The sequence below is a fragment of the Gekko japonicus genome, unplaced genomic scaffold (genome assembly GCF_001447785.1).
Source record: "Gekko japonicus isolate JY-2015 unplaced genomic scaffold, Gekko_japonicus_V1.1 scaffold3106, whole genome shotgun sequence".
In the NCBI taxonomy this organism is placed as follows: Eukaryota; Metazoa; Chordata; class Lepidosauria; order Squamata; family Gekkonidae; genus Gekko; species Gekko japonicus.
In genome coordinates, this window is record NW_015173231.1 from 72,753 (window position 1) to 100,260 (window position 27,508).

General features: G+C 48.3%; 1 pseudogene; it reads left to right on the top strand.

Annotated features, from left to right (window-relative positions):
* LOC107120108 overlaps nucleotides 1-11,239 on the top strand; it is a 13,114-nt pseudogene extending 1,875 nt beyond the window's left edge.
* The last annotated feature ends 16,269 nt before the right edge of the window (nucleotides 11,240-27,508 follow it).

A 27,508-nucleotide genomic window follows, 5' to 3' on the forward strand; every position in this document is an offset into this window, starting at 1 on the left:
TGCTGAGCCCATGACTGGCACCAGCTAGCTAGTGAAGGTGCAAAAAGGACTGTGTCATGTGCTTTGGAGCACAGCAGGAGCAACTACTTGGTGCTGGAAGCAAAGTGCAAAGGGAAAACCTGGGAGGGGGGCGGGAGGAGGGAAGGAGACGCTCTCCCTTATTGGCAAAGCCTGGGAGGAAAGCGGGAGAAGGGAAGGAGACTCTCTCCCTCATTGGCAAAGCCTGGGAGGGAGGCGGGAGGAGGGAAGGAGATACCCTCTCTCATTGGCAGAAGACTTGCTACAGATTGCACACCAACCCCTAGTGCTGATTGGAGGGACGTGGCAAATCATTGGTGGGGCCCCGCCCCTTTGTGCACCACCGTGGCTACGGGCCTCCCCCTCCCCTTGCTTGACTTCTTTAGCAAACTCTTTTCACTCTTAAGAGTGCCGCAGAGAAATGAAAGAAGTTTCCTGTCCTCTCCATAAGGAGCAGCGCCCAAACCCCTACAGACAGAGTGAACTTCAGCCAGGCTTCCATCAGTGACACCCTATGCAGCTCAATGTGGCTGCTCTGGAGGAACTCTGCACTGGGTTGCACTCCCGGAGTATCCCGTGCTGCACAGCTGTCTCAGAAAAAGGGACGGCTGAGTAGAAAAAAAGAGAAGGCGAACTGAAGCAAGCTCACACCAAGCCATCCAAAGGTGGTCTAATCCAGGGGTGGCCAAACTTACTTAACGTAAGAGACACACAGAATAAACAACAGATGTCTGAGAACCACAAGACACGAACAAATATTACACACGCATTTTTATTGGAAAATATGCAAATTTGCTTTTTATTAAAATTAAATGAGACTGCCAAAAATAAAAACAAAAGGGGCAAAAACAGATATTTATAATGGTATCTGTTTGCTATTGATATTTATTTGTCTGAGAGAGAGAAAAAGAGAGAAGTGGGAAGAAAGAATGAAAGAGGTGGAAAAAAGAGAGAAAGAGAGAGATAAAGAAAGCAAATAGATGGGGGGAGGGGGGGAGGAAGAGAGACAGAAGGAAAGAGGGAAAGAAACAAAAAGAAGAAGAGGAGATTGGCTTTATCCCCCGCCCTTCACTACCCGAAGGTGTCTCAGAGGGGCTTACAAACTCCTTTCCCCTCCCCACAACAGACACCCTGTGAGGTAGGTGGGGCTGAGAGAGCTCTGACAGAAACGGCTCTTTTTTCAAGGACAGCTCTTATCAGAACTAGGGCTTGCCCAAGGTCATCCAGGCAGGTGCAAGTGGAGGAGTGGGGAATCAAACCCGGTTCTCCCAGATTAGAGTCCGCGCACTTAACCTCTACACTGAAGAAAGAAAATAGATGGGGAGTGTAGACTTTGTCAGGGTTCAATAACGACACCACACACAACAGATTTCTTGAAGCTGCAGATCAGCTCTGTCTCTCTCTCTGTACCAAGCTCCCTGTTCTTCTGAACTGACAGGCTGGGAGCAGTGTTTTATTTAGAGGGAAAAAGCAAGCTTACCCTTTGCACAGTGAAATCGTTACAACAGAGCAAAAGACTTTTTGAGCTAAAAAGCACAGTGTATTTCACAGAATGTTCTTTTCTCATAGCTCAAGTTATCCTGCTTAAATGTTGCAGATCTTGTGCTCTCTCTCTGAGTTATTTAACAGTCTCATGCAGACTCAGCAAAGATTGTCTCCTGCTTGCCAATCTCCCGTTGCCGATCTTCCTGTGAGAGTGTCCCGGGTGGGAACTTGAACTTTGACCTGGGGAGCCTGAACTTTGACCTGGGCATGCCTCGCAGGATTTTGTTCAGACCCCCCAGGGGAGCCTGCCGGGAGCCACACAATATGTGTGAAAGAGCCGCACGTGGCTTCCAAGCCACAGTTTGGCCACCCCTGTTCTAATCTAAACCATACGCAGGCCTATTCAGTGGCGTTACTCCCAGGAAAGTGGCTTTAGGACTGTGTTGAAAATGTGGGTTCCTGTAATATATCTTCCCTGTTTCTCAGAACTGCATGCCAGCAAGAACGGTCCCTCTCACTACTTTATTTTTTTATTTATTATTAAATTTGTACCCCGCCCTTCCCCGCCCTCCTACCTGGAGACTGTTGAGATTCTGCCATATGGGGCAGGATGGTCATCCCTAGCTCTGGAAATTCCTGGAGATTTGGCCACTTTCTTTTAGCGCAGAGGATTTGCGGGATATTCAAATGAATATTTTCAGATCGGGGGAGGCACGCCTTACCTCATTGTTCCTACTTCCAGACAGCTTTAGGCAGGGCTCATTTTGTGGCAGGATTCACAAGTTCTGTCTGCTGGGACTTTTGGGAGGGCAGTGGTTTTTGGGGCTCCCCTTATGCATGGGACACAGGTTTGGTTGCAGGAGTTGCTAGATGCAGAGGGTCAGGGGTCATTACCATAGATGCAGAGGTGCAGGAGCTCATTACCATAGCTCATTAGCATAATTTATTTGCATATGCCACACCCCCTGACATCACCGGAAGTGTGGCAGAAGGCAACAACCACCGCTCAGGCTCCACTGGACTGTTTTGGATTGCTAGCGATGGGGGGGGGGAATGTGCAGATCTGCCCTCACAGAGGAGGGAGAGCTTGTACCTAAATAAAACTTGGTCTTAAAGGTGCCACTGGACTGTTTTGAACCAGGGGGCTGGGGGGGGGCTCTGCAATTTACCTGGCTGCTTCTTGCTCTGACTGAGGGCTGCTGGGAGCAGGGGGCGTGCCTTGTTGCATGTGCCCGCCACCTGGGCTCTTTACTGCCGGAGCTCCGCTCCTATGCGCTCCGGCAGGAAATGACCCCTGCAGAGGGTCACAAACAAACTGAACCCTTTTCTGTGGACTTAGCAGCATTACAAAGGTGCGGGGAATCTGTCTGCTTGCTGGATTCCCTGTAGATCCCTTCTCAGAATCGGGGTGCCACTGACAGTCAATTTACAGACAGCTTGTGAGCAGTGTTCCCTCTAAGCTGAGTTAGTGTGAGCTAGCTCACAGTATTTTAGCCTCCGGCTCACAGATTTTTGTCTTCGCTCAGGCAGGAGGGCTCCAGAGCAAACTGATTTATGCCGTGGCCAAATGGCTCACTCACAACTTTAATGCCAGTAGTTCACAAAGTAGAATTTTTGCTCACAAGACTCCACAGCTTAGAGGGAGCATTGCTCGTGAGACTCCTTTCTATGGGGATCTGAGTCTCTCGGCACTATGATGAACTGCTGTTCAGCCAGGAGGACGTCCGTACCGCTGGACTCGCATTTCCCGCCAACCATTACGATTAGTCCACAGTGTTTACGACAGGAACATATCTGTGCAAGCAACCCAACTAGAGTAGGAAATGGTATTTCTGTGTTGTTGCTATTAAATTCCACGCGTTTGGTCTTTTTTCCAAGTGATCACAGTCTTCAGCAGTGGCAGATGTTTTAAAAATTTTTTAAAAATTGTCCAGACAAACGTATCATCTGCCAGTGGAGGGCACAGCAAGATTGCTTTTCAAAAGGCAGTCGTATAAAGTGGCCAAACTGCTGGTAGGCTGTTTCCATGACGGTCTTCCATAGAACAGCTCGATTCGAGGCCAGACTTCTGGTCGGTGTCTAAGGACTCAAATCTAGCCGCTCTGAGGCTGCTTCCACAAGGACGGGTTATTAGAGCATCCACATGACCTCATCCCCAAACTGTGTACTCTCTGGGCCGCCCCCACCCACCCCCAATTTGGCTGCAGTGTTTTCCAAATTTGGGAAATCACCTTTGCTCACTGTGTGGGAAAGAAAATGCACACTTTCCCAGGTCTTGCCCAAATCGGGGCCATTTTCCTTGCCTCAGCCTCCCCACAGCTGCCATTCTAAACCCCCCCCCCCCCATCACTACGTCTACACTAAGGCTTTTGTAAACCAGGTGGGTAGCTGTGTTGGTCTAAAGCAGCAGATGAAAGTTTGATTCCAGTGGCACCTTTAAGACCAACGAAGTGTTATTCTGGGCAGAAGCTTTTGCGTGCATGTACACTTCTTCAGATTCACCGAAAGAGACGTCTCCAGCCATTACATATAGGTAAAGGGTGGGGGAGGGTGTTGCCAGGAAGAGCGAATTAGAGTCAAGATGCATAAGTAAGGCAGAAATAAATATAGCTAAAATTGGATTAAGGCAGTGGTGGCGAACCTGTGGCATGGGTGCCAGAGGTGGCACTCAGAGCCCTCTCTGTGGGCAACGCCTGCCATCGCCCCAGCCAGGCCCAGACCACTGTTAAAGTGTCGAATTCTCTGCCAAATAATTTTAAGTAAATGAAAGCATTTGGGATTGCTTTCCTTACTTTGTTTGGATCATCTTAAGTTAATGTATGGGTTGTTTTTTCTAAAGTAAAACCTCAGTATTCAGGTTAGATTGCCGTGTTGGCACTTTGCCGATAAATAAGTGGGTTTTGGGTCGCAGTTTGGGCACTCGGTCTCTAAAAGGTTTGCCAACACTGGATTAAGGCATAAGAATGCAAGAAGAGCCCTGCTGGATCAGATGTCCAACTAGTCCAGCATCCTGTTTCACATAGTGGCCAACCAGTTCCTCTAGAGGGCCAACAACAGGGCATAGAGGCCAAGGCCTTCCCCTGACGTTGCCTCCTGACTCTGGGATTCAGAGAGGTTTAGTGCCTCTGAATGTGGAGGTTCCCCTCAGTCACCATGGCCATTGATAGACTTACCCTCCATGAATCTATCTAATCCCCCTTTAAAGCTGTTTATTCCTGTGGCCATCCATACAGCCCCTGGCAGCGAATTCCAGATTTTAATCCTCCTCTTTGTAAAGTAGTATTTTTTTTGGTCCATCCTGAACCTACTGCCCATCAGCTTCATCGGATGCCCTCAAATTCTAGTGTTTTGGGAGAGGGAGCAAAAGTTCTCTTTGTTCGCTTTCTCCACTCCATGCATAATTCTCAAACGTCAGTCATGGCATGATGATACTGGCTGTTTTATTTTCACTCCCTTTCCTAATAATTCCTGACATAGAGTTTGCCTTTTAACTGCTGCAACACACTGGGTTCACACTGTCATTGAGTTATCCACAGAGGTCATTTCGGGGGGGCACACAGTTCCCCCGGGTGAGGTGTGGGGGGGGGCAGGGCACACGACGAAGCCCCACCCCCTGCTTCCAGCCGCCCCGCTTCTGGCCCTCATTCAGCCAGGAGGAGGCAGGAGAAGAGGGAGGGTAAGTTGCTTCCTCCCTGCCTCTCCCCACCCCTGCCTGCCTGGGGCCAGGGAGGGCCTTGGCGGGGCTTCCTCGCCCTCCCGCCGGCCTTGCAGGTCCACCGCCGGACCTTATGATGTCAGGGGGTGTTGCATATGCTAATGAGTTATGCTAATGAGTCCCCCTAGCTCTTTTTCTACGAAATGACCCCTGGTTATCCACTATGACCTCAAGATCCTTTCCCCTCTCAGTCTCAGTACATTCAGACCCCATTAGCCTATACTTGAAGTTGGGATTTTTTGTCTCAACCTGCATCCCTTTATACTTACCAACATTGAATTTCATTTGCCAAGTTTGTGGAGGTCCTTTGGAGTTCTTCACGGTCAGCCTTGGTTTTTACCATCCTGAATAATTTAGTGTCATCTGCAAACTTGGCCACTACACCACTCACCCCTAATTCCAGATCACTGATGAATAAATTAAATAGTGCTGGCCCCAATTTCGATCCTTGTGGGACCCCATTGCTTAATTCCCTCCATTTGAGAACTACCCATTGATACTTACTCTTTGTTTCCTGTCATTTAACCAGTTTTTAATCCATAAGAGAATCCATCCTCTCATCCCGTGACCAGTGTTCCCTCTAAGCTCAGTTAGTGTGAGCTAGTTCACAGTTTCTTAGCCTCCAACTTACACATTTTTGTCTTAGCTCAGGAAGGATGGCTCCAGAACAAGCTAATTTGTGCAGTAGCCAAATTGCTTGCTCACAACTTTAATACCAGTAGCTCACAAAGTAGAATTTTTGCTCACAAGACTCCACAGCTTAGAGGGAGCATTGCCCATGACTGCTAGGTTTACTCAGGAGTCTTTGGTGAGGTACCTTGTCAAAAGCCTGTTGAAAGTCCAGGTGTATAATGTCTACTGGGTCACCATTGTCTACATGCTTGTTCACTTCCTCAAAGGACTCCAAAAGACTGGTGAGGCAGGACTTCCCTTTGCAGAAGCCATGCTGATTTTCCTTCAGCAAGCTCTGTCCCTCTGTGTGCCTAACAATTCTATCTTTGATGACAGTTTCTGCTAATTTTCCTGGGATAGAAGTTAGGCAAACTGGCCTGTAATTTCCTGGTTCCCTTCTAGATCCCTTTTTAAAAATTAGTCTCACATTTGCTGCTCCTAAGTCTTCTGGTAAAGGTTCCCTTGCTCAAAAGCCAGTCGAGTCCGACTCTAGGGTTGCGGTGCTCATCTCCGTTTCAAAGCTGAAGAGCCAGCGCTGTCCGAAGACATTTCCGTGGTCATGTGGCCGGCATGACTAAACACCAAGGCGCACGGAACGCTGTTACCTTCCCACCGAAGTGGTACCTATTTATCAACTTGCTATTTCTTGCTTTCGAACTGCTCTGGTACAGGGGTTGAATTTCGTGATAGGTTACATATATGAGTGAGAAGATCAACAATCTCACATTTGAGTTCCTTAAGAACTCTCAGGTGTGGCAAGACAATTGGTAAGACCTGTGAATAGCAGCCAGTTAGCATTCCACGTAATAAAGAGTTTACAAGAGTTTACAAACAGATGCAAAAACTGAACAACTTTAGCAAGTGTAAGAACCTGATATCTCTGTTAAGCCCTGGGGTTTCCATTGTCTTGAGTGTTGTAATAACTTGTAATTCAGCAGCCTCCTGTCCTAGTCTGTTTCTGAAATTCCTTTGCAATAAAACAGCTACTTTGAGGTCCCCCATTGAATGTTCTGGAAGGCTGAAGAGTTCTGCTACTGCTTTCTCAGTCTGGTGATTCTTGATGTCAGATTTGGCATAGGGTTTGACCTGTTTGTCCTATGTAGAGAACTGAAGGGCATTGTTAGCATTCAGTGCTCCAAGAAATGCATTGCTGGGTCAGAGGATGTGGAGACCAGTCTCCAGTCAGTGGCCCTGGTCGAAGTTTTCCTCCTGAGCCAGGAAGAGGGGAAGAGGCAGGCAGAACAGGTGAGGGGATTCCCTCCAGATATTGTCCAATTCAAGCAACGATATCTGGCCTTATCCTAAAAGGTTCCCTGCCAGACATCTGCCCAAATGTTAATCATCCAAATGGGAGATTTCACAGCCTCCTTCAGCAGCCTCTTCTATTAGAGAATTTGTTATCCCTCCAGATAACTCACCAGGTCTGCTGATGGAAGGGTGCAGAGTTTGGGAGTGGGACGGGATCCATTCCTTGGTCTCTTTTCCATTCCACCTCTTACCCCTCTCCCTCACTGCTGTTTTAGATGTGGGCATCATCTGTGAAGAAAGAAGCTACATTTCCTGAGGCGGAAGGAGCTTCCTTGGAGCAAGGGCAGAGCCTGCAGGCCATGGAGCGTGCCCGAGATGCCCTCTTTTATGGTAAGGAATTATCATGCCTGGATGTGAATGGAGCACACTGTGAATTTGATGGGTAGAGAGTTCAGGTCGGGAGGGGGGGGGGATTAAATATTTCTTCACAAAACACAGAGTTAATTTGCAGCACTCAATGTCCACTAACTGTGATGCCTCTAAAAGGAGATTAGACAAATTCATGGAGGACAATTCCTCCCATTAATTTAAATATTAATATCTCACCTTCCTTCCATAAGAGGAACTCAAGGTGGCTCGAAAGAGAAAAGGTTGACAAAGCTTGACAGAGGCTGCGGTCACACGGAGCATTAGCCACGCTACAGAGACGGAAGATAGGTGGATTTTCCGGGCGCGATCACACCACAACATCTGGGAAGCGTAGAGCTCCCGTGGCTAACCCGAGGCTTCCCGCTGAAGATGCGCCGTAAAAAACTAGTCCCTCCGAGGTACTGGTTTCCGGAAACCGCGGGGCAAGGGCGGGCGTCTGATCGCGTTTCCGGTGGTAGGTTGTGGCATCCGGCATCCGCCCATGTCCCGTCGCGAAAAGTTTTTTTCCCCAAGTCTCCACAGGATGCGCAAAAGCACCCAACGGCATATGCGCACACTTTGGTTTTAAAAAAATAACAACCCCGTCTGCCACGGCAGCGGCACCTAGCCATTGCTGCTGTGATCGCGCCACGCCACTTCTTTGCTGCGCCACAGGATTGTCATATGATCGGCACCTCCCCCCGAACCACGGGACGTTGGCGGGACGTATGATCCGGCAGCCACACGGTAGTCTGCTCCGGGGCAAACAGCCACGCCTCCCCCCCGGCATTATCTGGCCCGTGTGACCGGGGCCCTGGTTATTCAGGCTGTCGAGTAAAGGCAGCCTCCCATCACTAAACAGCACCGTTTCTGTAGCTCAACAGAAAAGCAAGAAAAGCTAACTGTTCTATCTAGTACATGAAATACTTAGTATTAGATGGCATCTCTTGTTGCAGCATAAGTATTATATTCTCTGCCTCTCTAGGGTCAGGTAGTCCTAATGACCCAATCAACAGATCTCCTTGACAGAATTTTCCAGAGGTTGTCAGCACTGTTCCCTCTAAGCTGAGTTAGTGTGAGCTAGCTCACAGTTTTTTAGCCTCCGGCTCACACATTTTTGTCTTAGCTCAGGAAGGAGGGCTCCAGAGCAAACTAATTTATACAGTAGCCAAATCGCTCGCTCACAACTTTAACGCCAGGAGCTCACAAAGTAGAATTTTTGCTCACAAGACCCCACAGCTTAGAGGGAACATGTCAGCACCCTCCTAATCCCCCCTCCCTCCTGGTTACACAACTAGATACAGGTTCTCACGATTAACCGATTACCACATTCTGGAGTCTGGTCTTGAAATTGATAATAATATTAGCTGCGGGGATACTTGAATCACCAATGCCTGCAAGTCGGAGCAGGCCACTTAATAATCATGTTAACCCTTGGGGGAACCAGGGTGCTCTGCCTCACAGATCTATGCCCCTTATCAGGGCTTTTTTTGTAGCAGGAACGTCTTTGCATGTTAGGCCACACACCCTTAATGTAGCCAATCCTAATGAGTTTCTGCTGTTAGGTGTGGCCTATTATGCTAATGAGTTCCTGCTGTTGGGTGTGGCCTGGTATGCTAATGAGTTCCTGCTGTTGGGTGTGGCCTGGTATGCTAATGAGTTCCTGCTGTTGGGTGTGGCCTGGTATGCTAATGAGTTCCTGCTGTTGGGTGTGGCCTGGTATGCTAATGAGTTCCTGCTGGGCATGGCCAACTCAGGAGCCAGCCGGAACTCCGTTCCTGTGCGTTCCTGCCCAAAAATAGCCCTGGCCCCTTATACTGGTTGGGATAGTGGGTCTTGACCATGGTTCTGTCCTTCCAGAACAATCCTGAATTTTTTTCCTTCCCCACCTAAGAGTAATCACTTTCTCTCTCTGGAGGATCAGAAACTCCTTCTGGGCAAGAGCTCAGCTGTGGCCCTTGAGGGGGTGAGGTATCTTTAAATACTACATATTCTGTGGAAAGGTGGAGGGGTGGTTAAGATCAGCCAAGTTGGACAAGGCCAAAGGGCAGTCAGTCCTTTCCTACTGCAGTCACATAGATGCATTTGGACCTTACCATTGTTCCCAGGTACTAACAGGATCTTTCCATTTATTCCAACAGAGGATGATCAGAGGAATGAGAAGGGTGAAGAACTTAATCAGCAAATGCCAGATAGAGTTAAAAATGAAGACTTGAACGAAAATGTCAGGAACCGAGGCAGACCTAAGAGAAAGCAAGGTGACCATATGATTGAGAAGCGAGAAGGAAGAAAGCGTAATATGCATTTTCCAAATCACAGGATAATGAAGGCAAGTAAATGCATTCAGTGTGGAAAGTACTTCAGAAATAGATCACAGCTCTTTGTACACCAAAAAATACACAGAGCGGAGAAATCTTTTGAATGCTCAGAGTGTGGAAAGAGATTCTGTAGGAGTAGCGCTCTTCAACTGCACCAAAGAACCCACACTGGGGAGAAACCTTTTGAATGCTCAGAGTGCGGAAAGAAATTCAGTCGGAGTGCCCATCTTCAACGGCATCAGAGAACCCACACAACAGAGAAACCCTTTGAATGCTCAGTCTGTGAAAAGAGATTCAGTGAGAGTGGCAGTCTTCAACGGCACCAAAGAACCCACACAGGGGAAAAACCTTTTGAATGCTCAGTGTGTAGGAAGAGATTCAGTCGGAGTGGCCATCTTCAACTGCATCAAAGAACTCACACAGGGGAGAAACCTTTTGAATGCTCAGAGTGTGGAAAGAGATTCAGTACGAGTGGCAATCTTCAACTACATGAGAGAACCCACACAGGGGAGAAACCTTTTGAATGCTCAGAGTGTGGAAAGAGATTCAGTACGAGTGGCAATCTTCAACTACATGAGAGAACCCACACAGGGGAGAAACCTTTTGAATGCTCAGTGTGTGCAAAGAAATTTAGTAGGAGTGGCACTCTTCAACTGCACCAAAGAACCCACACAGGGGAGAAACCCTTTGAATGCTCATTGTGTGGAAAGAGATTCAGTCAGTGTGGCTATCTTCAACTGCATCATAGAACTCACACAGCGGAAAAACCCTTTGAATGCTTAGTGTGTGGAAAGAGATTCAGCCAGAGTGGCTATCTTCAACTGCACCAAAGAACCCATACAGGGGAGAAACCTTTTGAATGCTCAGTGTGTGGAAGGATATTCGGTCAGAATTGCCATCTTCAACTGCATCAAAGAACCCACACAGGGGAGAAGCCCTTTGAATGCTCAGAGTGTGGAAAGAAATTCAGTAGAAGTAGCCATCTTCAGCGGCATCAGACAACCCACACAAAAGAGAAACTCTTTGAATGCTCAGTGTGTGGAAGGATATTCGGTCAGAATTGCCATCTTCAACTGCATCAAAGAACTCACAGAGGGGAGAAATCTTATGAATGCTCAGAGTGTGGAAAGAAATTCAGCTGCAATGGCGTTCTTCAGAAGCACCAAAGAACCCACACAGGGGAGAAGCCTTTTGAATCCTCAGAGTGTGGAAAGAGATTCAGGTTGAGTGCCCATCTTCAAAAGGATCTGACAACCCACACAGGAGAGAAACCTTTTGAATGCCCTGACTGTGGAAAGCGATTCAGTAACAGTGGTAGCCTTCAACTGCATCAAAGAACCCACACAGGGAAAAACCTTTTGAATGCTCAGAGTGTGGTAAGAGACTCAGGTTCAGTGGCAGTCTTCAGCAGCATCTGACAACCCACAAGGGGGAGAAACTTTTTGAAGGCTCAGTGTGTGGAAAGAGATTCCATTATAGTTGCTGTCTTCACCAGGACCTTAGAACCCACATGGAAGAAACATTTTGATTGCTCAGAGTATGGAAAGAAATTGAGTAACCCTAGCAGTCCTCAATGGCAGAGTGTGGCGTTTCACTTAGCATGGAAATCTTCTGCAGCATCTAAAAACCCACACAAGGAGAAGCCATGTAACTGCTTAGCCCATTAAAAAGAGCTTTTATCTTATTTCATACCTGAAAGAGAACCACAGACAGTATAAAGCACTGACACTGCATACACTCTTGTAGGAACCTTGAATCTACACAGAAATCTTACCCTAGCCAGGAAGAAATGTTAAAAATGCTTGGACTGTGGAAGGAGCTTTAGCCATGCTAGAAGCTCTCAAATAGATCTCACAGGGAAGGAAGCAAGGATGTGCTCTGCCTGTTGAAGGAGATTCAAGATGAGCTCATGTCTCCTTTAGTCTGCACAGCAGAGGAGCCTCATAAATGCTCAGTGTGTGGCAAGAGCTTGAGGCACAGATCCGATTCTCATGTTCTTCAGAGAATCCATACAAGGGTGAAGCATTCTTATCATTGGTTCTGATGAGGGTCTTCTTCAGACACCCAGGCGTTGTGGGTTCAGAAAGGCTCAGGAAGTAGTCACACAAAGGCAGGCCTTTTTAGTGCCAGATAACCTGAAGCAGCGAGGTTCACAGAGGAAACTCTTGTGAAACTCACTGCTTCAGGTTATCTGTCAGTCTAACTCTTTCTGACATCTACAAAACTTGCAAAAAAACCCCAACACATTTCCTTTCCCAAATCCTGTGAGGAAATAGACAAGTTGAGGGTAACAGATATCCACAGCCTCTCTGCTCCTGGAATAAACATAGTGTGACGAGCTGGCGTCCTTAATTCATAAACGTTTCTAGATGACAAGCCGTTCTAGAGAGGCATTACAGAACCCTAATCCCTCCCCAGTCCGGCCTGCTGTGAGCTTTTTTGGGTGTCACCACCTTGAAGCCCAAAGAGTTTTGGCATTAGAATTTGAGTTGAAAGGAAAAGCTTGTGTCCCCCAACCCAACAACTCAGTTCTAAGTGGTCAGACCCCCCCCCCAGTATCATCCAGTATTGTGGAAATTGACTGTTTATCTGTGGGGTTGACAGGGGAACCTTGTGGGATACTAATTCCCCAATCCCAAATGTCCTCCCCACCCACCCCCAGACACTCTCAGAGAGAATCAGGAAGGAGAAGTAAGATTCCCTATTTCTGCTCTGACCCCCACCCCCACCCATTAACCACCAAATAAACTTACCTGGAGGAAGCTCTGGGCCAAGGCTTACTCCCCACCTCTGACCCCTCAGAGGTCCCCTTGAATTCCTCCTTGGCAGGGGTCATTTCGTAGAAAAAGAGGTGCAGGAGCTCATTAGCATAACTCATTAGCATAACTTATTTGCATATACCACACTCCCGACATCACCGGAAGTGTGTCAGAAGGCAACACCCACCGCTCAGGCTCCACTGGACTGTTCTGGATTGCTAGCTATTGGGGAGGGGAATGGGCAGATCTGCCCTCACAGAGGAGGGAGAGCTTGTATCTGAAGGCGGGCCGGGGGGGGGGCTCTGCAACTTACCTGGCTGCTTCTTGCTCCTCCTGACCCAACTGAGGGTTGCTGGGGAAAGGGGTGGGGCTTGTTGCATGTGCCCGCCCCCTGGGCTCCTTACTGCCGGAGCTCCGTTCCTGTGCGCTCCTGCAGGAAATGACACCTGCTCCTTGGAGATTGTGGGGAATTTCAGACATCCGATATGTTCCATTTCAGGAACTGTTCACTAATGGTTTCTGTACTGACATTTCAGACAGAACCGTTTTAGTAATGGTTCCCTAATGGAATATATTGACACTTTCAGACACAAACGCTCCTGTCCCGTTAGGGAAGCGTTCCTGAGCCGTTTTACCTGCAAACTGCTTCTAAGCGGTCTTCAATTTTCTATACCGTTCCTGAAGCGCTACGGGGTGCTGTGTAAAATGCCCTCATAGCACTTCCTCCGATGACAAGGTTTCCCCGCCCTTTTTCGCCCATGTGGACAATCTCCATGTTTTTTTAACGTTCTTTTAAGAGCACTATAGTGCTATAACACAACACCAAAACAGCACAATAGCGACCCCATTTGAATGCCTGGACCACTGAGATACATGAGATCACTACATCTGGGGAGAACAGGGGTTTCAGTGGAGTACAATGCCATGGAGTCCTTCTTCCACAGCATTTGCTATATGCCTCGGAACTGATATCTGTAGGCAGGAGATAAGCTGTAACTCTGCAATGCTCCCTCGAAGCTGTGGAGTCCTGTGAGCAAAAATTCCACTTTGTGAGCTACTGGCATTAGAATTGTGAGCAAGCAACTTGGCTACTGCATAAACTAGTTCACTCTGGAGCCATTCTTCCTGAGCTAAGACAAAAATGTGTGAGCTGGAGGCTAAAAAACTGAGCCAGCTCACACTAACTGAGCTTAGAGGGAACACTGGTTGAAAGTACAGGGGATCCCCCGGTCCCCCTTGGAGGCATGGCATCCCAAAATGCTGGCCATCAAGAGGAGGATGCTGTTTGCAAGCCGGGAAGGAGCTAGTGTTTAAAAAAAATGCTCTCAAACTGCATTCCTGAGCTTCCACTTCCTATTTTTAAATCCCCCAATCTCATGTATCTCAATGGAGTCCAGGTATTCCAATGGGGTCGCTATTGTGCTGTTTTGATGTTGTGTTATAGTGCTATAGCACTCTTAAAAGGTTAAAAAAAAAAGACGAAGATCGCACGCGTGGGCGGGAAAACAAAGTGGCGCTTCAGAGACAACTCCTTACCAGTAGGAGAAAGGCTGTGTGAAATGGCCACTCCTGTACCAGTTTACTCCAAGACGGTACAATAACAGCTTAAAAAGGGTAATCTGAAATTCCCGTGTCTTTATGCAGCAGACTGAGAAATTGCCTCTCACTGCTTTAATTTGGAAAGGTATCTTTCTTAGAGTTGCTAACAGGCCTCAAGGCGGGGGGGGGAGGGGGAAATCCTGCCTGTTTCCCAGAGACTTAGGGTGTCGAAATTGGTGTCTGAAGAGGTAAATAACATCCCATAATGCCTCTCTTAAAGGGACCTTTAGAAAGATTTCCGTTAGAAAATAAGTTATATTGTTGTAAGACCCTGTAAAGTAGAATTAAGTTTTGTATGTATTGGATACGTGTACAACTTTTGGCAAAATACATTAAGGTTTTACTCATCGTGGCGAGTGTTGTTCTTTTGCGGTTATCGCCGCAAACCCGGTGGTGTTCATCTCTTAAAGGGACCGCACACTTTCCCCTCGAAGCAGTTGGCAACCCAAGATTAAATGTTCCTTAATAAATCAGAGAAAACAAAACTCAGCTAAGGAAGGGTCATAGCTCATTAAAGAGATTATTATTTGTATCAGGTAAATCAGACTTTGTGCTTTCTGTGGGGGGGGGGGTTATGAGTTGGGCTTCATTAAGTGTGCCAAAGGTTGGTGTGGCATGTCATTTTTTGATAGTGTATAAAGTTCTTTAAAAATCCTCTTGCAGATGTTTGAGTCTCAGGCCGTGACTGATCCCCATGAGTGAATCCTGCCCAGTCTGCCCCCATTCATGATGTGGGTCAGTTGAGTTCAAGAACCAGAGTGTTGGGTTACGAGCGGGTGGATATTCCCAGTAGGCCTGGATGCTCTTTGGATCCTCTTTAGGGATTAAATCTTGGGGGGGGGGGGGGGCTTTCAAAGTCGTGTTTGATAGGTGCGGAACCCTCAGGACTTCTGTACTTTTTTATTTACGAGAACCCACAGGAACTGCTGGGATGCATCTCATTTCTCCCATCCCCACTGTTTCATATTTCCCTTTCCTGAAAGACCGCATAGCACCACCTCTTTTCATGAAAATCCTGCAAAAGCTCTTTCCATTTACAAGGTTGCTCCTGCCAGAGGCCCAGCTCAGATGAATGAAAGACGTCGTGGCAAAGCATAGGGGGAGAGGCAGTTCCGCAGACATGAGGGGTCAAGGCCACGAAGGACTTTTTACGTGATAGCCAGTCCCCTAAATTCTGCCTGGTAACTGATGGGTAACCATCAGAGTGACTGCTCAATGGGCATCATATGTATCCTCCTTTTACCTCATTTGGAATACTGTGTGCAGTTCTGGTCACCACACCTTAAAAAGGATATTATAGCTTTGGAAAAAGTGCAGAAAAGGGCGACTCGAGTGATAAGGTGTGGTGACCAGAACTGCACACAGTATTCCAAATGAGGTCTCACCATTGATTTATATAGGGGCATTATGATATTGGCTAATCTGTTTTCAATACCCTTCCTAATAATCCCCAGCATAGCATTGGCCTTTTTTATTGCAGTCACACACTGTCTCATAATGCCCCTATATAAATCAATGGTGCGAATGATAAAAGGGTTGGAACACTTTCCCTATGAGGAAAGGTTAAGGCGCTTAGGGCTCTTTAGCTTGGAGAAACAACGACTGAGGGGTGACATGATCGAGGTTTATAAGATTATGCATGGGAAAGAGCAGGTAGAGAAAGAGGTACTTTTCTCCCTTTCTCACAATAGAAGAACTCGTGGGCACTCCATGAAACTGCTGAGCAGTCGGGTTAGAACGGATAAAAGGAAGTACTTCTTCACCCAAAGAGTGATTAACACTTGGAATTCACTGCTACAAGAAGTGGTGGCGGCTACAAGCATGGATGGCTTCAAGAGGGAATTAGATAAACATATGGAGCAGAGGTCCATCAGTGGCTATTAGCCACAAGGTATCAATAGGGGCTCTGGGGCAAGTGATGCTCTGTCTTCTTGGTGCTTGGGGAGGGGTCAACAGTGGGAGGGCTTCTGATGTCCTGGCCCCACTGCTGGACCTCCTGATGGCACCTGGTATTTCTGGCCACTGTGTGACAGAGTGTTGGACTGGATGGGCCTTTGGCCTGATCCAACATTGGCGTCTCTTATGTTCTTATGTACCTCCCGCTAATAGCCGAGCCATTGAGTTCTGCACCAACTTCAGCGTCCATGTTCTTTTTTAGGTGAGACCAATATACAGTGCATGACAGTAGTCGAGTCCAGTGGTCACCATGGCGTGAATCCAGGCCGGAGATCTCTCATTACACCACACGAAAGCTCCGTGTTTTCACTGTCCCGCAAAACACACCCCACACTAGCACTGGACCTCCCTCCCTCCAGATCTTCGTTTGTCAAGAGGTGGTGTTTTTTTTCTTCCAATGTTATGTTTACCCCTGTGAGATTGGTGTGCAAAGGCTTCCAAGGCTCTCCAAATTCTTTATAACTGTTTCCCATGCAATGCTATTTCTGGACACCAGTATCCTAATTGCAGGAGCTGCGGTGGCTCAAGTGGTTAAGATGCTGAACTGCAGGCTGTGGAAGGTCGGTAGTTCAGCAGTTCGAGACCAGAGTGTGCCGCATGACGAAGTGAGCTCCTGTCTCTAGTTCCAGCTCCTGCCAGCCTAGCAGTTCGAAAGCAAGACATTGCAAGTCGATAAATAGGGACCACTTCGGTGGGAAGGTAACAGCGTTCCGTGCGCCTTGGTGTTTAGTCATGCCGGCCACATGACCACGGAAACGTCTTCAGACAGCGCTGGCTCTTTGGCTCTGAAACGGAGAGGAGCACCGCAACCCTAGAGTCGGACTTGACTGGCTTTCGAGCAAGGGAACCTTTACCTTATCCTAATTGCATATATTCTCCATGTCCAACTTTTCACCCATTGTTTGCACCTTGTTCCCCCTCCTTCCCATGGAGCAGAGAGACAGATGCCCCTGATCCAAGCACTAAAACCGGCACCGCCTTCAGAATATGATTTCGTTCACGAGTCTGCATTGGACAGGGATGTGCCCTCAAATACCAATGAAGTTTTAGGTGGAATAGTAGAAAAACTACAAGCACCAGAATCCCTGCCATTTCTGAAAGACCATTAGGGAATCTTTGTTGATTTTGACAAGAATCCTCTGGGAATGGCATGGAACAGTGCTCCCCATGGACAGGGTCAGGATACGGTGCGGCTTCCTCTCATGGAACTGCGCATAAATGGCCAGAATTCATCTCACAGGTCTGAGCCCGCCAGAGAAATGAGGAGACGGGAGTCTTGAGCCGGACACTGAGGGAGGTCAGTAGCAGAGCAGAAGCAACGATTCCAGCTATTCTCTTAGCTGCTGCCTGTGCTGCAGGGATATTTTGGTGAAAAATATCAGGAGGCTATAACGTAGATCATAAGAACATGAGAGACACCAATGTTGGATCAGGCCAAAGGCCCATCCAGTCCAACACTCTGTCACACAGTGGCCAGAAATACCAGGTGCCATCAGGAGGTCCAGCAGTGGGGCCAGGACACTAGAAGCCCTCCCACTGTTGCCCCCCCCCAAGCACCAAGAATATAGAGCATTACTTGCACTTCCAGGTGACATCATCGCAGCGTACACATGTAGAAGACCCTGACCAGCCGCCTGGAGCCCCCCGCTGACAGCCAGGTATGACCTGGCAACCCTATCAGGACTGCCTTCTCCCATATGAACCTTCCTGCTCACTAGATGGGTATTGACCCGAGAAAGGGCCTTTTCCGTCATGGCACCAAAACTTTGTAACTCGCTCTCCTGGGAGATTTGTCTGTCTCCCTCTATTGGTGTCTTTCGCCAGCAGGTTAAGACTTTTTTTTTTTTGGTTTTGCCCGGCTTACCCTCAATAATGCTTATTGGCCCTCCTTCTGGTGTTGCTCCATGTGTTAATCACACACACACACACACACATATATAAATCACTCATATATATATATAAGTCACTGGAATGTCTAAAAATGTAGACTCTGAAGTAAAAAGGTGAGGCTTTTCAATCGACAGCAAACCACTAGGAAAAGTGGAATAAGGGTGACATTAGATCACAGATCCCTTTTTGTTCTGTGAAGAGCTAAACCTGGCAGGGTTTGCCTAACCAGGCCAGCGTCTACATGAAGGACATGGAGGGAAGGGACTGGTTAGAAGAATAAGAACAAAGGAACAACAACAAAGAGCCAGGAGTAAGGGGGAAAGTCCTATGGTGCACAAAATCCAAAAACGTTTTATCCAATGGGGTAAAAGGACCCGAGACCTTCTGCATGCTGAGCGAATACTCTACCACTTCCCCCACCCCCATTCCAGCCTTGGGTACACGGTTTTTTCCAATTCAAATGACCAGGGAGTTATGTATAATTAGTTAATACTGTGAGGGACAAAAATTTGGGTCTTTCACCTGTTGAGAGACTGGCAAGCCTTGGTCTGACACCCCTCCTATCCGTGAAGACAGAAAGCTGTGCATTAGACAGTGGGCTTTTCTGTTTTAACTGCTGCTTAACAGGTAAGGCAGGCAAGCCGAGGCTGTGAAGGCCGGGGTGGTAGTTATCTTATTTATTTATTTTTCGCATTTATATCCCACCCATCCCAGTTTGGTGTAGTGGTTAAGTATGCGGACTCTAATCTGGGAGAATAAGGTTTGATTCCCCCACTCCTCCACTGGCACCTGGCTGGGTGACCTTGGGTCAGTCACAAGCTCTGAAAGAACAGTTTGTGTCAGAGTTCTCTCAGCCCCACCCACCTCCCAGGGTGTCTGCTGTGGGGAGGGGAAGGGAAAGGAGTTTGTAAGCTGCTCTGAGACTCCAAGTAAAGGGCAGGGTATAAATCCAATCTCTTCTTCTTCTTCTAAACAGGCTCAGGGCGGGTCACAGCATGTCAAGAAATACAATAAAATTTAAAACACATTAAAACATATAAAAACAGTAGTCATAGAATGTTAGAGTTGGAAGGGACCTTGCAGGTCATCTAGTCCAACCCCCTGCACTCTGCAGGAGCGTAGCCGAAAGATAGCCCTACAACATACCTGAAAGATGGTCATCCAGCCTCTGCTTGAAAATGTCCAGTGAAGGAGCATCCACCACCTGAGGCAGACTGTTCCACTGCTCAACCACTCTTCCAGTTAGGAAGTTTCTCCTGATATTTAGCCAGTAACGACTCCTTTGTAATTTCCACCCATTAGATCTAGTCTTGCAATCTGGAGCAAGAGAGAATAGATCCACTCCATCTTCTACATGACAGCCCTTCAAATACTTGAAGACTGCAATCATGTCCCCTCTAAGCCTTCTCTTTCCCAGGCAAAACAGACCCAACTCTTTCAGCCTTTCGTCATAAGACTTGGATTCCAACCCTCTCACCATCCTGGTTGCCCTCCTCTGGACACGCTCGAGCTTGTCACATCCTTCCTAAAATGGGGAGCTGTCAGCTATGCTGCCATGGGGGTTGGAGAGGTTATTCTGTGTCTTGTTAATTGCTATTGTATTCCTTTCCCTTTAGCTATCCCCTGGCTGTAACGCTTATCTCTGCTGATGTGCAGGAGGACGTTGTGTTGTCTAGAGGTCTCTCATCTTTCGTGAGAGATTCCTGATTCCCAGCTTTAGCCATCTAACGGTTTCCTAACTTTGCCCACGCGCGGGAGGGTGCCTTATTGGCCCATGCTATGGGGGGTGCATACGAATGCCCTATATCCTATCTCGTTCTATGGGTTGCCGCCATTCCTAACAGTGATTATGTTACTGCATCTATAGCTTTGCAATAAAAGTACAACCGTTCCTGAATGTGTGTATTTCGTTGTGAACTGTGGATTCTGACAGGTGCCCAAAACTGGACACAGGACTCCAGGTGAGGCCTGACCATAGCAGAATAGAGCGGAACGACCACCTCCCGTGATCTGGACACAATGCTTCTGTTAATGCATCCTAAGATTGTATTCGCTTTCTTTGCAGTCACATCGCACTGCAGGCTCATGTTTAGCTTGTGATGCTTGCCATAGGGAGAATCCCTGCAAGAGTTCCTCCTTCAAGAATGTTTGCTTAATACAGAAGGGTTTGTAACAGTTCCTTCTTAAAATTGTCTGCTTGGTAGAGAAGCTATAACAAATGCTCCCTCTACGCTGTGGAGTCTTGTGAGCAAGAGTTCTACTTTGTGAGCTCCTGGCATGAAAGTTGTGAGCGAGCATTTGGCTACTGCATGAATTAGTTTGCTCTGAAGCCATCCTTCCTGAGCTAAGACACAATTTGTGAGCTGGAGGCTGGAAAAACTGTGAGCTAGCTCACACTAACTCAGCCTAGAGGGAACATTGGAACACTGATTAACTAACATACATGGGAAAATCAGCTGAGAGGCATTGCTTTAGATATGTCCGTATAGGGGTGTCCGTATAAGGGTGTCAATATTAATTAATGGATTGGGTAATTACTAGACTGTATCCATCCAATAGGTATTTAAGCTTTCGTGATGCTATTCTGGAAGTCTTCTTTGCCTGATTGCTGGGAACCTTTCACTATAGTGGAATAAAATCTGTTTCTTTCCTAGCCAAGAAGAGGAGGCGGAGGAGATTAGATTTATAACCCGCCCTTCACTACCCAAAGGTGTCTCAGAGGGGCTTACAAACTCCTTTCCCTTCCCCTCCCCACAACAGACACCCTGTGAGGTAGGTGGGGCTGAGAGAGCTCTTGCTCTTTTTCAAGGACAGCTCTTATCAGAACTATGGCTTGCCCAAGGTCATCCAGCAGGTGCAAGTGGAGGAGTGGGGAATCAAAGCCGGTTCTCCCAGATTAGAGTCCGCGCACTTAACCACTGCACCAAACTGGGTCTCTGTTGTTGGCAAGGGTTCTGAAACAGGGGCTTTTGAAAAGCGCCCATCACAATACCCAATCCAACTAGGCTTTCTTGGCTTCCAAAGAACTGAACAGAGGCCAAATACAACTTGTCCTGCTTCTGACACAGTTTAGCCTCTACTTCGACTTTTCTTTCTGGTCATTTTAGTCAGACCATTTTGAGGGCAATTCATCCTCTTCTGTCCCTCACCCCCCCCCCCCTTCCAACTGTCATTTTTTGATTCCAAGGGAAAGGGAAACCTCCACACATGAATCCTGTCTGGGAAGCTCCACTGCACCCGGTCAGCACAAAGCTCCATTCTGATTGGTACCCTTCATCCAATAGGAAGCCAGCCTTTTGAAGCCCCTCTTTAACTCAGGCTCCGATCTGACCTTTTAGAGTCCCTCTCTCTTCTAAGCCTTCCCTCATCCACTCTCTTAAAACCAGCTTGTTGTGGTGGTTCAGTTTTCTCAACCACTGAGCACTTCAGGTGCCTTTTCTCTGGTGCCACACGTGGAGCCCGGGGAGGCTGTGTGGTGTAGTGGTCAGAGGGTTGCCTCTTCCTTGCAGCATCTCTGGCCAGCCACCCCTTCGAGCACCACAACCCTTCGCTTCTCCACTCTGGAGCTCCCCCCTCAACACCCCAACAAAGAACATGCTGCTGCCCAGGGGCCATTTCGTAGAAAAAGAGGTGCAGGTCATTAGCATAACTTATTAGCACAACTTATTTGCATATGCCAGACCCCCTGACATAACCTGAAGTGTGTCAGAAGGCAGCCCCCACCGCTCAGGCTCCACTGGACTGTTTTGGATTGCTAGCTATTGGGGGGGGGGGGAACCTGCAGATCTGTCCTGGTAGAGGAGAGAGAGCTTGCACCTAAATAAAACTTGGTCTTAAAGGTGCGACTGGACTGCTTTGGATTGCTAATTATGGGGGGGACGGGGATGTGCAGATCTGTCCTAGCAGAGGAGAGAGAGCTTGCACCTGAATAAAACTTGGTCTTAAAGGTGCCTGTGGACTGTTTTGGATTGCTAGCTATGGGGGGGGGAACGTGCAGATCTGCCCTCACAGAGGAGGGAGAGCTTCTACCTGAAGGTGGAATGGGGAGGGGGGCTCTGCAACTTACCTGGCTGCTTCTTGCTCCTCGTGGCCCGACTGAGGGCTGCTGGGAGCAGGGGGTGGGGCTTGTTGCATGTGCCCACCCCCTGGGCTCCTTACTGCCGGAGCTCCGCTCCTGTGCGCTCCTGCAGGAAATGACCCCTGCTGCTGCCTCAGATGAACCCTCCATGCAAAAAGTGACACTCCCCCCCACACACACACTGCTGGTTGCCAGGTCCCCCCTGGCCACTGGCAGGGGACGGAGAGGGAGTGTTGCCAGATCCAGGTAAGGAAACCCCTGGAGATTTCAGGGTGGCGCCTGGAGAGGACAGGGACCTTGGTGGGGTACAATGCCAGAGTCCACCTTAGGGATGCTAGCCCCCAGGTGGGGCCTGGAGATCTCCTGGAATTACTGTTCATCTCCAAACTACGAAGATCAGTTATCCTGGAGGAAATGGCTGCTCTGGAGGGTGGACTCTCTGGCACTGTACGCCTCCAAATTCCCTGTCCTCCCCAAGGTGAAAGCGCTTAACTTCAACTGAGCTCAGTATCTCATAAGCCACCGATGGAGGGAAGTACCCTGTGCAAGTCATCACGAGGGGTGCATCTACTATGAAACGAATGGAGGGGCCCTGAAGCAACTTTTTTTTTTTTTAATGAATTTTTCAACAAAATCCATGGAGGTTTTTTTTTAAGTGTTTGTTATTAAGATAAGGCTATTTCATTATTGTATTATTTTATTTATCAAATTTATACCCCCACCCTCCCCACCAAAGCAGGCTCAAGGCGGCTGACAGAGAATTAAAACACACAGATAGGCATTAAAACACATAGATAGGCATTAAAACAATCATAAAACCTTCTAAAAACAATATAGATGGTGTAAAGTGCAAAGTACATTTTGCTCTAACAATAATGATGATGATGATGGTGATGTTTGGCGACGATGGCAGCAAGTCGATGTCCTGTGGGCCTCTCTGAGAGGTTGGGAGAGCAGTTTTGGAAATTTTGGGGGCAGCAGGAGCTGTTTTGGTCATTTTTTTGCCCCCCCCCCCGCCAACCCTGCAAGGTAGGACAGGGAGATCATCACTTTGTGTTTCCCTGCACCATAGTCTGTACTGGTGGCCGCCAAGTGATACTGACTAACATGCAAAACCTGGCAGGGGTCTGGTAGGAGCCAGTGTACCCCACCCTCCCACTTCTCTGGTAATTTTCCTCCCCACCCCATTGAAAAAAAGAGGAGGCTCTGGTGAAATACAGTAAAATGTTTATAGCTTCTTACGTAGGGTTGGGCACACACTCCTATAGGCTTGGATCCTTGCTTCAGGAGAAAAAAACAAAGCTTGCTCCCAGTCCCAGATAAGCTTTGTTTAGGTGGGCCTTACGTCTCATGAAAGAGGGGCGCAGTGGAGGGCTGCCCTCTACCTGCTAAACTATGGCCCCGGTCACATGGGCCGGATATCGTGGGGGGGGGGGAAGCATGGCTAATTGCCCCGGCGCAATTTGATCCACGATTACGCGATCAGATGCGTCAGTGGCACAGCACGGGTCCTTCCCTCGGCGCTGACGGGTAAACGAGGGACCGGAGGGGAATGCCGCATGCCAGCGTGATCACACCACGCGAGTCTGGAGGCAGCCTGTGGCAAACGCTTACTAGTACTTTGGAGGCACTACTTTTTTGACGTGCATTATTGGCGGTAAGCCATGGGTGCGCTCCACTTCCCAGATAACCCGCCCACCCTCCGTGCCTCTCCCGCAGCAACTTTGCCGTGCGACCGGGGCCTAAGTAACTTTAATATGGATGGAAGTCTGGCAAATTTCATTCAACCGTACTTGTGACTGAGAAATTTAGTGTCCTTGGGACAGGTGGGGGCAGTCCCACTGAGTTTAAAAGGCTTTTCTCCCAAGCCACTTTTCCAGCACAGGAATGCAAGGGGGGGTAGGGTGAGTGTTATGTATGCGGACCGCCACCAGGGGTCTGCAGCACAGGAAAGAGCTTGGATCCTAGAACAAAGGAAACTTTGGATCCTGGATCCCCCAGCCCCAACCAATAGCCACTTCGGCGGGACATTCCAACCCTCCAATGGGAATGGGGGGTGCTGGGTGGATATGTATATAGTTGGCCCTGTCGGGCCGTTAGAGCTAGTCTTTGTGTTAAGTACAATAAACGTGTGCTAAAGCATGTAGTCGTCGTCGTCTGAGTCCTCCAGGCGGCGAACCCAGTACTTTTCAGTGAGAACCATCAGACAATATCACAACAGGCGGTACCAGGCTGGTTACTACTTCTCTGTTCTGAGCACTGCCCTATCTAAACTTGAGTTTGGGGGATGTCGTACAGATCAAAACAGGATGCATTTGGAATCCCCAGTCTGAAAGGCCATACATATTCAGTAGGAAGAAATAATAGTAAGGTGTGTCATCTTTGCTTCGGCAGTGCCCTTGTGTTCAGGCTTAATTTCTGGATGTAAGTGATGGAGATACAGGGGTCACAGCGGACCCCAAAATTTTTGGTTTTGGAGCACCCTCCTCCATCATGCAGGGGAGTGTCTGGCAAGATTTAAACATGCCTGTGAACATGCTGTGCTGGGCAGGGGGTGTTGTCTTTAAAATGGGAGAGGAAGGCAGCTTTCTGCAGCTGGCCTGCCACTGCTGGACTCTTTTCCCTGTAACGTGTGCATGAAATGTGAAAAGAGTGATCAGTAATGTAACAAAATGCTGTTAATAAAAAAAAAATGAAAGGTTTTGTACAAAACCCCAGTTGTGTAAAAATAACAAATTCAGGCTGCGGTCACATGGGCAGGAAAATGCAGGGGGGAAGCGTGGCTGCTTGCCCCTGGGCAAAATAACGCGCGGTTGCGCAAGCAGACATCCTGTGGAGGTCCTGTGGAGGTCCCGTGGTAGGGGGGAGGTGCCAATCACACCACAATCCTGTGGCGCAGCAAAAAAGCGGCATGCCACGGCAAACGGGTGGGGTTTTTTTCTCTACACCGACGTGTGCGCATGCCCCGTTGGGTGCTTGTGCGCATCCCACACACACTTGGAAAAAAAAACCCTTTTTGCGAGGGGACATGGGCGGGCGCCGGATGCCATGGGATTCCACCAGAAACACAATCACGCGCCCGCCCTTGCCCCGCGGTTTCCAGAAACTAGTACCTCTCATTGTCGGGCTCTCCCTTGGACGTCGGTGCAGCGCCCCCAGTGGCCGTGGCATCGGGGTCTCAAACAGACTCCAGCAGGGGAGACGGCCCTTGGAGCGGCAGGGTCCAAAAAGGGAGAGGGAGTGAGGGGCCTCAGATAGGCAGGGGACAGGGTTAATGTCATCCTTGGAGTCCCTCTGCCAGTGCGCTGCGGACTTCCCCCCCCCTGCCATCTTTCTGTCTCTCTCTGGTCAACGTCCTCCTGCATTCCACAGCGCACTCCTCCTCCCCGGCCCCTTCTCCACCCTGCCTTTTATCTCCCTGCCCCGCTCCCAGGACCGCCCATCCACCCTCCGGCTTCGGCCACGCCCTCCTTTATATATCTGGACACCGGCAGGGCGTCGGCGCCAATCTGCGGCAGTACTCGCTGCTCCGCGTCCGCTCCTGGACCGTCGGACAAGCAGCCTCCACCCCTCTCCTCTTCTGTGGGGTTGCTCTGTGGACCCCGGTCCTGTCTCGGCCGACATAGCTCACTGCGGGAGGAGTCCCTCCCGAGACCGTCAAACTTCATCCCGTCTGGTGAGTCATGCCTCGGGTGTCTTGCGGGGTCTGTCGGGGTCCCCGGGGCTGTTCTGCACATCCCCTGACCTCTGTAGCGGGACACTTGTATTGTGAGAAAGGGAGAAAAGTACCTCTTTCTCTACCTGCTCTACCTGCTCTATCCCATGCATAATCTTATAAACCTCGATCATATCACCCCTCAGCCATCGTTTCTCCAAGCTAAAGAGCCCTAAGCCCTTTCTTCATAGGGAAAGTGTTCCAACCATTTTCTCATTCGATTTGCCTTTTTCTGCCCATTTTCCAAAGCTATAATATCTTTTTTGAGGTGTGGTAACCAGAACTGTACACAGTATTCCAAATGAGGTCGCACCATTGATTTATATAGGGGCATTATGATATTGGCTGATCTGTTTTCACTACCCTTCCTAATAATCCCCAGCATAGCATTGGCTTTTTTTATTGCAGTCACACAATGTCTCGACATTTTCAGTGAGTTATCTACTACAACGCCAAGATCTCTCTCTTGATCAGTCTCTGCCAGTTCAGACCCCATCAACTTGTATTTATATTTAGGATTTTTGGCTCCAATGTGCATCACCTTGCACTTGGCCACATTGAACCTCATTTGCCACGTTGACGCCCACTCGCCCATCCTCGAGCGATCCCCTTGGAGTGCCTCACAATCCTCCCTGGTTCTCACCACCCTGAACAACTTCGTATCATCTGCAAATTTAGCCACTTCGCTGCTTACTCCCAACTCCAAATCATTAATGAACAAGTTAAAAAGCATTGGATCAAGTATCAATCTCTGCGGTACCCCACTGCTTACCACCCTCCACTTTAAAAAACTGTACAACTCAGCAAATGATCAAGACAATTTTTCTATAACATGAGGAAGGAATCGAATGCACAATCTCTCAATACTTATCACCAGGCAATGAAGTAATGGAAGAAAGAAAAATGAGAGATCTCCTGTAGTCCCAGCACATGATATTTAGCAGCCATGTTTCTTCCCAGCCTTGCACCAGCCTGTTGAAAAGGGAGGTCTTCTTCCCTGTTCTTCTAACGTTAGGATCTCTCGTGGGAGTTCCAAATACAATTCCTTCAGTAATTGTAAGCCAGACTCCAAGTCATATGCATGGAAAAATTGATCTTGGCGAGCTACCTGCATTTTATAAAAGGCGACCCACTTGTATCAAATCTTGGCGTTGTTTAAGGCTGCTGTAATTGGTTCCAGATGTCTCCTTTTTAGAAGTGTTTCAGAGGAGAGATCTTAGAGGACTTGTATTTTTGCATCTTGATCGGGCAAATATCCTTTGGTGTGAGCCTGGGACAAGATCAAGGACTTAGTGTGTGAGTTAATGAATTTCGCTATGATGCCACTCGGCAGAGCACGCTGATGCTGACGGAGGGGGCACAAACGATAAGTGAAGTCATTTAGTGGAGCGATCCCCTTGTCTAAGTTCAAAGAGTTTGTGAGTCATGGGGCCAGAAATATTTTTAAATTTGTGTTTTCTTCTACCTTTTCAGGGATTCCCCAAAACTTTAAATTTTGACTTACAACTGATTTTCTAAAGAAAGAATCCTGTCTGTGACCATACTTCCCGTTGATATAAAAATGCACATCATCCTGGAAGGCTATTTCAGGTGCTGAGTCTGGGGTTTCAGACACCTTTTCCAGCAACTGTTCTAATTCAGCAAGTT